Genomic DNA, 11595 nt, shown 5'->3' with positions numbered 1-11595 from the left:
TAGGTAGTGCTGCACAATATTATACATTCCTTAATAATATATTGCGAATAAATCAGATGTTATGTTTTTTAAGAACGGGAGTGGAGAATGGCACCTCTAAAGAAATATCGAGTGCACCGTGTTCACCCTTCTCTCCAAATGGTACGGTCTCTCAGTATTCCTTAAAGACATAGCGGGTCATTAAAAGCACCAGGCAGCCTTCAGGTCTTCCATTTTAATCAACTGATTCTTCTTTTTTGTGTTAAATTATTATTGTTAAAGAGTGTTGTTCTTGTTACCATTTAAACCATTAAAAGGTAAGGTGTTGAGTTTAGTGTACAGTATTTCAGTATCAGTACTGAAAATGAACGACCTAATCTAATGTAAAACAACACTGTATAGACTTCACTGTATAAATAAAATTTCTACATTTATAGCTATTTATAGCATGGATTTATAGATTAGTGAAGTTATAAAAGCTATTCAGACCTGATTGGTGAGTACCCTAATTTTATTGCATTGACAGGCCTATTATGATACAAATCAAACTCACAGCAGGTTCATTAGGCTGCAGTTATCTACGTGCATAAATATGTCTGTGGACTTCTTCATGTATTTATTTATATGACAAATAGTTTATAGTACATTTTTCTTTGTGGCCTATTTTTGTTGTCTGGGGGAATTGTGCAACACCACCAGCTACAAATATTTAAAAAAGAATCGTTTGTGATAAACTTCTACCCAAACATAAAAAACAAGATGCAAAGCTGTTCTCTTTTGTTGTGATATAGCCTACTGTAAACATTTACATGACACATTTATTATACAGCTTAAATAACTAATGTGTGTATTATTGGTACACACATAGCCTACATGTGCACTGAGAGGGAAGACACACAATATTAGGAAGGATGTTTAAAAAAACTCAGAGACAAGTCTTGAGGTGTCTGCTTAGTTCCAGCACTTCAAGCGGCCCCAGGATCTTGTCAGGTTTTGCCAGTGGTGCATAGGGTACAGGTGTCTCTTGCACAGTATGATAATATTTATTTACAAAGCATTTTATTCACATTGTCAGGTTGTGATCCATCAGCAGTATTAATCTAAAATCTGGATTAAATCAAAGTTTATCTAAGAATTATGTTGCCTAAATATGAGGCATGTGGTTTACAATTATACCAAATGTTTGATCCTGGACTTTATTTCACAATAAACCTGGATTAACTAGGCTACAATCTTATTGTTTCATCACTTAGGTTTAGATTTAAGTTAAGGATCAACTTTAAATTTGCAATTGATAAGGTTTAAACAGCCTAAATGCTATTCTATTTCTGGTGAAAAAAATTAAAGTTTCTCACAGATAAACAAGGGACTATCCCAACATTTTAGTTCTCTTCCTTGACCAAATGTGTTTTTAACAATCAATTCAGTTATTAATTAATACAATATAATATATATTTAGACCATATAATCTGAGACAGAGATATATTGTACTCCTAGATTAGATCTGAAAATACCCCAAAACTCATATAGAACTAAATATTATAGAAAATTGATGTTCCTGTCAATTACCTCAAGATGGCGCCAGTATCTTGGAAATGGACGAAGAGACGCCCTCAGACAGAATAGTTTTTACTTTCACCTTATATAGCGCTGCTTATTAAGTCTTACCTCATCACTATATTACACTTCTTAATATTCTTCAAATACATAACGCTTCTCATCTCGGTCACTAAAAGGCTTAATTTGTTCGACTGTGAGTGTACACGAGTATCAAACAACCTGCAGGAAATAGGCAAGAAAAAGTAAGAGTAAGATAAAGTAGCCTACATGTAGACCAGATGCTACTGAAAATAGTCGGAATAGAAACATTGTTTACATAAGGTCAATAAATTAGTGTAAGCATTTCAGCATACTTGTGAACTGTTGACACTTTATTGTTGCTTACACAGATTCAGTTTTCGTTTTCTTTATTTTCAGGATCTTATTAATAACTGTTGTCAATCTGTCTGCTGTTGGCTAGAATGTGACCCATCTTAACATTTAATGACTCCCTTTGTCTTCAACTCTCACTTCATCTCTCATTGTGGGAAAATACGTCTTTTAGCACTTTTGTCACTCATTAAAATAACTAAGCAGGACATGCACTGACACATTCTATGCGTGGGCATTCAAGTGTTGCTGATTAAGAACCAGGGTCCCCTGTTCTGCCATAAGTCTGAGGTATTCAGGTCAACCAAGGTCTGCTGAGCAAGGACATGCTGGAGGTGGAGGAGGGGCTCTAGGACATCCCAGCTGGAGAAATAAACCATCACAAGGAGGGAAAGGTGGATATGTAACATTTAAACATAATTCACAAACACTGAATATCAATTTAATTTGCTTTATGTCATGATGGAATAATGTTTTAAAATATTCTCACAAGTAGAATTTTTAATCTACCTTAAAAAAATTAAATACCACATAATAAACACAACACAATTATTATTTTTCTGACTAATATCCAAATATTAGCAATAGGGAATCACATTATTCTGATGGTCCCTTTAACGCATTTAGTTAAATGTTACATTGCATCAACAACTAATTCTCAATAGATTATTAGTAAACTGTTAGATTGGGGTTAGGGTATTGTAAGTTGACATGTACTTGCAAAGTTTCTCAGTCAGTTAAATGTCTGTTGAAGGAGCAGTGTCAGCTAATATTAAGCAGATTAATTGGCATGTAGCTGCAATGCAACTTTTTGTCAACACAGTGTGCAATAGGGACCATCAAAATAAGTCTTACCAATATTAATAATGAAATATTGTTCTGACTGACATATATTTATTAGTCTAACATACTCTACACTGAACTAATCCAATGATCTTTTCTCTTCCACCACGATGTAACAGACACCATCATTGAGTAATTCTGTGTTGAAACATGCAGAATAAAATCTGGTTGGAAAAAAAACAAACAGCGTGGCTCAACTTCATATACAGGCAGTGACATTTTCAGCTCGGGCTTGACTTGCTGCTTTGTTTTATAAACTGGTTGAGATCGGAATAACGATTCTTATTTTGCATCTGAGCTTTACCTCCTCCCACACACATGCAAAATTAGGCAAACGCATCTTGCAACATTAGCATGATTCCATAACATTGCTGGAAAGACAGTGACATTTTACACAAGACTGGTTTTTGTTTTGGTCTTGCATATACGAAAGTTCAGATATAGAACAGTCTACTAACCCTGAACTCACTGAAATCAGATGCGCGCTCATTTGCTAAAATGTTTGGATTATATAAATTGCCATTGCCCGAGAACCATATGAAATTGATAAGCATGAGATGCACTGCATGAAATGACCACTAATAATCGGCTTTTAATTTCAGTGAACACAATGTGAATATCGTGTTTTGATAAATAGTTTGCATCTCTGTCATTCTGATGAGTCAAACCGGGCGTAATCTATCAGATCAATCGGATGACTTTGTGCGACAGGAAATTCGTTTTGACTAATTGGTGGTGAAAACGAAAAATTTTAATCAATGAGCTTTCGCAATGAAAACAGGGTTTGTTTCGACAGAAGCTGCATTGTAATCATAAAGTGTTTTATTATCGCGCATTCTGCCCATAATAATAAGATACAGCTCATTTTGTGTTGTTCTGCCATTATCAGTGTTGGCAAACATTGCTTTAAAACTGTAAATAAGGAGCCTATCGGTATGGATGTATTTATGTTTTATGTGGATTTAAACAGGTACTATATTTAAACTATCTTGTTTTGAAAACTACAGAAAATTAAAGGATACGATGGATTACGTTAGTTTTTCGTATAATTGAATAAATGAATTCGTATATGCACTTTCATTTGTTCTGCAACAAGAAATCCATACTTTACTCAGTTTTCTTTATCTGTGATTCCTGTTCATTGCTTAAAATCGCATTTTGTCCTATTAAACGTATCGTCGTTAAAATGCTTTCAAATTGATAAACTTTGTTTGGAACTTGTCACAATTATTTTTTTTTCACAACTAAAATTACGATAATCTTAATTAAATCATGAAAACATCTGCATGTTCTCATTTCTCAAACGGCAGATGTATTGAAATGCACTATGACAAATTGTTTAAATCACTGTCATTTAGGGAATCATTTTTGATTATTTGCTATTGTGCTGGACACCTGTTTATGTATTCGACTTAATCCTTAACACACCTACGGCCACGTAGGCTCGTGATAATCGTCCTCCTGTATTTGCTCGTTTGAGAGTGAGTAGAGGAAGGTTGGAAAACGCTGAAAACCTCACCTCAGCTGTGTCAACAGGCCGTGTGTTTTCCCCTGTTATAAATAGCCCCACTTTCAAATTAACTTCCTATACGCCACGTGCCTTTCAAAATAAAACTATTCACATAAATATTCATATTGTAGGCAGGATTTAGCATTAATCAATTATACGAACACTTACTTTGTTTACAAGCAACTGGATTAGGCTACACCCCAATTTTCGAAGTCAATGCGAAATTGTGTAAAATGTTTTTTGCTCTCCTAAAAAACAATATAAAAAGGTGAAAAGTGCATATTTAACTTTCAAAATAGAATGAATAAATAAACGACTAACAAGAAATCCTTAATATGTTAAACTTTTACACCTTAGACTTAAATATGAAATTGTTAAAACAGAAAAAGTGCTCAAGCAGTTCTGCTTAGTGCTGAACGTTTGTGCCATGCATCCAAACCAAAGTGACGTTCAGCATATGATGATATTTGGCAGATTTTACGCAGTTGAACACACTAAACACCAGCCAATAGCAGAAGGCAGCTGTTTCAAATCACTGCGAGTTCTTTCTTTATACTTTTTTTGAGGTAAAACCCAAATATACCTCAAGTAGGCTTAAGCTGGTGCACATTCGCTGCATGTTTCAAACCAAACAAAACATTTTCTATTCATTAAAATCAAAATTATTAATTTTATAAATATTAATATTAGCTGCTATATTATTATGTTTCTTTACGCAGGGGTATGAGTTCGAACACATTTGTTCATGGATGCTTCTTTCCTCTATCATCATTTCAATCAAATATCTCACATTGCAGAGATATAACAATATATAAAATGAATTATCTGTGAACGTGCACTTGAGCGGATCATAGTAAGGCACTTCGCAGCTCGCGCTCTGCTAAAGGTAGTCTCGTTGACGCGCATGCTGTGGCACACCGGTGTTGTCGTCGAGATCAGGATTGTTTGCAGTTATGACAGCCGAGTCGGTAGCCGCTTCGCAGCACGTGACCTAATCTGATTCAGTGTGGGTCGCAGGGTTTGAGTCTTGAGTATCTAAGGTCGAGCACTGGCGCTTGGTGTGTGTGTTTTTTTCTTCCTCTCGCGCAGCGCTACCGCTCCGCCTCCTCAACCTCAACGCGCAACTTTGACGCTGTGCATAAATACTGGAACAAAAGAAGAACTTCCTCGATACCCTGTGAAACGGTTGTAAATAAGCTGAAACTGTTATGGGAACTGAAATTAAACTGTTAACGTGTTTGAAAATGTTTGTTAGAGGATTCTCCAGAGTCAAGTGATGTCTTCATACACATCCTCGTTTTTGTTTCTCAGCTCTTTGGGTAAGTGCCATTCATATCGAGGTGGTTATGGTAATCGGTCTCTTTGTGTTGTGATTAGCCTAACTGTTTAAATAGATTTTGCGTGGCATTCAATTTCCAGTGGAACAGTTTAAAGGGGAGGAACTAAAATGTATTTTGTTGAAACAATGATGAGACTAGCTTAATCGCAGGAGTGGCAATAGACGACAGCGAGCGATCGGCGTCGAACTATTGTCGAAAGTTTGTGAGTTATAACTGTGCCCACACGTCATGTTGTTAATGTTCTAAAAGTTCTATTCTGTCGTCACGTCAATAAAAGAACGCTGTTCCCAATTTAAAATGCATACTAAAAGCGCATTGCTTGTCAAATTCAATAACTAGTGCTATAACGTTACAGAAGTTACCGGCTGTCTTCAAGATAAGTCGTGTTAAGTGTCTAACAGGTTTGATTGAGGACTGCATTTAACTACTCGGTTTTTGTTTGTTTTGTTCAGAAACGATTACAGTACATCCAAAACGTGTACAACGAGTTTTCGTGGGCTGTCTTTTGTCGTGTTCTTCTCATGCAGTGAACAAAGAAGCGCGCAGCAAAGGCTCGGGACCCGAGCGCCCGTGGAAAGTAAGCACCCTGTTTACAATAATAACACTAGCTTCGTGACGTTGCATGACTGACAGCGCGCTGCACCAATAGCGGGGCGCGGCTGCTTCGGCAACACGCTATATTTGGAAAGAGTTACATCATCGGAGGACTGCCTCTGAAAGGCGGGACATCCGTGAGGATTTACGCGCTTGTCTGGGCTTGCCTTTAGTGCGCTTTGTTATTGCTTACTTTCCCCGTTGATTTTATATATATATATATATATATATATATATATATATATATATATATATATATATATATATATATATATATATATATATATATATATATATATATATATATATGTTCACAATTATAGAGGAAAATATACCACTTATGTACAGTGAATTATCTGTAGTGCTACATAAATGTCAAGTTGGTCACATGGCAATTGTTGGGAAAGAGAAAATGTAGGGTTTATACATTTTATGAATATAGTATTAGTGGTTTTATTAAGTCCAGAAGTGGATGAATGAAAAGTAAGGGGACTGTGCCTTGGTGAGTTGTTGTGAACTTGAATGTTGTAGGTGGTAGTACTGATCGGATGCTAGTCTATGTGATGGTGGTTTATAGTTATGACATGCTTCAGCTTACATGCTGAGGTTCTGAAGCAGTCCAAGTGGTGTTGGAGAGCAACTAAAAAGACAAAAAACATTTAAACTAAAATAAGGAAGTTGTTGGTTGACATGGCCAAATGGTAAAGCTCATAATAAAAATGAGAAGTAACCACATGTTTATTTAGCAATAAATGCAATATACAAAATATACAAAAATAATGACATTTAAAAAAGCAATAGGAAACATGCAGAACAAAAGATAATGACAGAAAAGTTGATAGTCATTACTTTTATATAGACCAGAGATGCCCAAACTAGGGCCCGTGGGCCAAAGTTGGCCCATGGTAACCTTTGATTTGGCCCCCCATTGCATCTGAGTAGAAAGGAAAAATTATGACGATGGTTTGGAGATTGTCATTTCAAATCTAATACAACCTTTTGTTTGTTTGTTTAATTGTTAAAAAGCTAACTGAAATTAAATGTTTCTATTAAATGGTGTAAATTATTTAGATTTACTTTAAATGTACTGTGTCACCCGACAGATGGAGGAGAAATCAAGGCAAAGGCAAATTCTGCTTGATTAGTGTATTCAGCGTTGACCTCCACTTTGTTATAAATGTTATTGTTCATGCTTCTATTGCAATAAGCTATCAATGTAAATGTTATTAGTTATTATGATTTGAATTAATGTTTCCTAATAAACTATTAAAATTACCCATGGCAACTTTAATGAAATAGAGTTTGGTATATTTACCTTCGGCCCACAGCTCTCAATGATATTTGGTTTTTGGTCCTTTATACAAAAAGTTTGGGCACGCCTGATAGACACGTTCTTTACAGCTTATTTAAGGATATATGAGTCAATTCATTTTCTCACTGTTTAGCATCTATTTAAAACAATATGCACTCACACATTTGTTGTGTTGATGCTCTCATACAGGTACTTCACGATTGTTTATGTGGACAGTGTCTAAAAATAGGAAATGTGCATGATGCCGTGGTGCCACCCAATTATTACACCTAAAAAAGTAAGAGAAATACAGCCACCTATTTTATTTTTTAAAAATACTAGACAGTCTTTGTCTAACTTTGCACAGTTGCAGTTAATGCTTGTAAACATGGCTGAGTTTTAGAAAACTATTTAGCCACTATATATTCCTCAATGAACAGGATTTGATGGTCAAATACTCACAAAGCAGTGCCATATTTTGAAAGTCATTATCCGAATGATGCAGTCGGCAGTAATCAGAAAGGGGCGGATTTGACAGATGGAGCACTGTTTCTTTCTTCTCCCAATCAAGCTTCACGCTGATGGTGGTGTGAGTGACGCAGCTCGCAGTGCTCTCGCTGCCTGCTGTAGTCAAGCGCGCAGGCTCTGTTGTCAGGCTAGTCTTGGAGAGTGGACGTTTCCTTCGTCTCCACAGGGATCGTCGACCGACGCTCTGTTCAGTTCATGTATGCAACATAGAGTAACTGAACCTTCAGAATAGGACAAGAGGAAAGAAACCTTTATCTTAATCTCTTTTTTATTTCTCTCGTAAAGACATGAACGAGGAGAAATCGTGTTTTTTTTAGGACACTATATGGCAAGCCGTTTTAACATTTGCTCTATTAACTATGCCGTTTTACTTTAACGGTACTTGCAGCCTATGCATTAAAAACGTAAAACCCAATTTAATTGAAAAATAATAAACCCATTGGTTAGTTCTGTCCCTTGCCTTTTTTTGTGGAAAACAAAGGTAAATGAGTGTGAGCGGTTGCCCCTCACACCTTTGTAATGTTTAGATGCGCCACATGAATGGCCCTACAAAGTAGATCCTGTTCTTGCTTATTAACATGTGGTTGTTTGCCACAAGACAACAAGCTTTGTTTGAGCATGCTGTAAGCTGTCATTGTGTTATTATGGTGTCATGTTACGGCTGTGTATTTAAAATTGGCGCTTCCTGTGTTGTCGTTCCCTTGGCTTGTTGGCCTGAGCAAGGGCAGATTCTCTGTAAACCAAGTGTTCAGCAGCGAGTCTAACTGAAACCTTTCGATACTATCTTATTTTGTTAGGTACCATTATGAAAAAATGGTATAACTGGTATGGTACAGTTTGATATTTTGGTCCATCTGACCATGAATGAGCAATGTGGTGTCCTCTGACTAAACTATTACACTCATGATTGCTGCCTCTGCTAGTTTAAGGGGATACAACGTTGCCAGATATTGCTACTAAATTCAAAACAAAAGCAATCCCACAGCAAAAGAGTAAAATCATGCATTTTTAAAATAGAATTTTTCTTGCATATTGCAGAATTGCTAACCCCACTCGTTATCTTTCCACTCTAATAACACTGTTAAATTAAGTATTAAAAACATCCAATGACGCAACTTGGAGGCTGCACCCATCCTCCTGCATATCACAAATGCAGAACTATAAAAACAGTGACATGCTTTTGAACAAATCTTCATTCACAGAACTTCATGTTAGTTAAAAAAATAAATAAATAAATTACAGAAGTGGCCTAAAGGCTGGCTATAGGCTTGGTTAGTTGTCATACACAAAAATACTTTATAGTGTCTGACTGCAGACTTGCACATGCAAGTTGGGTATGATCAAAACCAAGTGGTTGGGATTGTCCACATTTGACCAAAATTTGAGTTTGAATAACCAATCATTTTTTAGTGTGCTGGGATTGTAATTATCAATGTATAATGAATGAGTACCACACTGCTATCTTAATAATTAAGTACTAGAATGTAATAAGCCGTAGTACTTAAAATAAGCACTAGAAGTTATTGGAAAAGTCTACCATATAATCTAAAATCTAAGAGATATGTAGTATGGCATATCAATAGGTACTAGTATGGTTAATATAGATGTTAATACGGCTTGCCATACACACGCTCAGTATAGCTGTAGAATCTAGATGCACACGATTCATTTTCATGTTCGTTTTAACATTTAATCAGCCGTAGTTTAGTGTCGAAATGTATTTAGCTTATAAAGCAACTAACATAACCTCGTACATTTGCCTAAAACTCTTATTGACGTGCACGCGATTCTAATGCTAACGCTCGCTGTTTGAAACACACAGACGGGCAGAGCTACAGTTAAACCGTGCTCTGTTGGCCGTGTAAGGATATTGTGCGTGGGTTCTGGTTGCTAGCCGGTTTGAGGGTGCATTTTGTCTCGACCAATCCAGCGCTGTGCTCTAGGTCCCGGCATGCCCAATGCGGGCAGGGGGAGGCTCCGGCCAATTTGAATGAAGACTGGAGCTTTCGGCGCCATTTTCGAGTGAGCAGCTACAGCAACAACAGCTGCCTGGAGAGGCTCCGTACTGTAGTCCAGTAATTTGAGCGAGGGAATGCTTCTCTTTTTTGTTTCCAGGGAACAACGAGAGATTTTTTTCCTGAAATCGAGCACAAAATCGAGGCAGTAGTTTCCTGGTGGATGAATGCTGCAGACGCAAAAGACGATGTCTAATGACAACAAATAGTGAAGTGGAGACTGAAGTGAGCTAGCAGGCTAATGCGGCTAGCATCTCAAGCCGAGAGGGGCGTCCGAATGGAGGCGCGCTGTGGAAACGAGATATTTTTGTATTATTTTTTGAAAAAATCCTGCAAAAACACGGATGCCGGGAAAATTCTATAAAAAATCCGGAAAATTGTCGCAGGCGACGACGTATGGGTTGATGTGGGTCGTTTGATTGAGCGAGGTGGTTTTGTGCATTTTTTAAACGTTAAGTTTGAGCGGGATTGGTGATGTGCGCGAGACGGCCGGCGAGCCCGAGAGCCTATCAGAGAGCAATACACCGGGATGCCACACCGACCAACACTGCCCTATTCTTTACTAGTTTTTTTGTTACTCTTTTGGTGAAATAAAAAAGCAACGATGACCAGACTGCCTTTTCTTATTTTCTCCGTTTTTTTTCTTGAACTATAAATACACACACAGTGCGCTCTCAGAATGCTCAGTTGCCAACTTTTTTTCGTTTTGTCTTTTTGGACGGATTAACAAATATGACTGCTCAGGCCTTTTAGGTGAGTAACTTAACATTTTGCAAAAAATGTGTCTTTGTTTAATAAGTATCAAAATCAGTTTTTAATCTACTGCGTGCATGAATAGTAAATATTAACAAAAACACAAACCACATATTAGAATGTAAAATGCATCAGCTCTCTCACAAAAGTGAATTAGAGTTGAAGATGCAAATGAAGTCGAGACGAAAGTGAGTCGGAGGAGTTTTATCATCTCTCGATTGAACAAACACGTCATAATGTGTTGATCTACTGTACCACGCTATTGCAACTTCACTCAGCTACATTTCCCCCGTGCAATTTGAAACCCTCGTAATCACACTTAGTGTTACGGACACGTATTCATACTTTTATACGAGCGGGCCTTTAAGATTGAAATTATATAACCAGGTTGCATTGTCGGATAATTTAAGGCCTAGTTGTATAATAGTCGAGAGCGTTTATTTGTCATATTAATTGCTTTAGGTGTTCGTGGAAAATGCAGTTTATATGTCGAGAGCGAGAGCAAATCATCTTTCAGTGATCTTTGGTCGACAGTCGCTGTGCTTTTTTTTGCCGGCCTTTTTTGTCAGCGTGTGCACCTCACTTTTTTAACATCGACGTGTTTTTTTTATTTATTTTTTTATTTTTTTGTCTTTGCTCAAAGTTATTAAAGACGGTTGTTTTTGCTTGCATTGATTTCTACTCCATAGCAAATTCTCTGCACCGTGAGGACTTCCATGACTTCGGTTGATTTTTTTTTTTTTTTTTTTTTTGTGCTGCCTAATGCAGAGGTCACATGCAGAAAGGTCATGAAGTCATTACCATGATGCTTTG

The 11595-nt window shown here is 36.9% G+C and overlaps 2 long non-coding RNA genes across 2 annotated transcripts in view; one reads left to right on the top strand and one right to left on the bottom strand.

Moving 5' to 3' along the window:
• Window positions 1-238: 238 nt before the first annotated feature.
• LOC141376150 (uncharacterized) lies at window positions 239-10499 on the bottom strand. Its single transcript, XR_012385492.1, has 3 exons — window positions 7949-10499; window positions 6794-6835; window positions 239-2271 (listed from the first exon to the last, which is right to left on the bottom strand). It is a non-coding gene; the product is annotated as an uncharacterized lncRNA (long non-coding RNA).
• Window positions 10029-11595, top strand: part of LOC141376149 (uncharacterized) — a 16367-nt gene continuing 14800 nt past the window's right edge. The window contains exon 1 of the long non-coding RNA XR_012385490.1: window positions 10029-10782. This is a non-coding gene — a long non-coding RNA (uncharacterized lncRNA). The remainder of the gene's footprint in view (window positions 10783-11595) is intronic.

Source organism: Danio rerio, chromosome 9 (assembly GCF_049306965.1).
Source record: "Danio rerio strain Tuebingen ecotype United States chromosome 9, GRCz12tu, whole genome shotgun sequence".
NCBI classification, from domain to species: Eukaryota; Metazoa; Chordata; class Actinopteri; order Cypriniformes; family Danionidae; genus Danio; species Danio rerio.
This window is presented reverse-complemented; position numbering and strand designations above follow the sequence as displayed.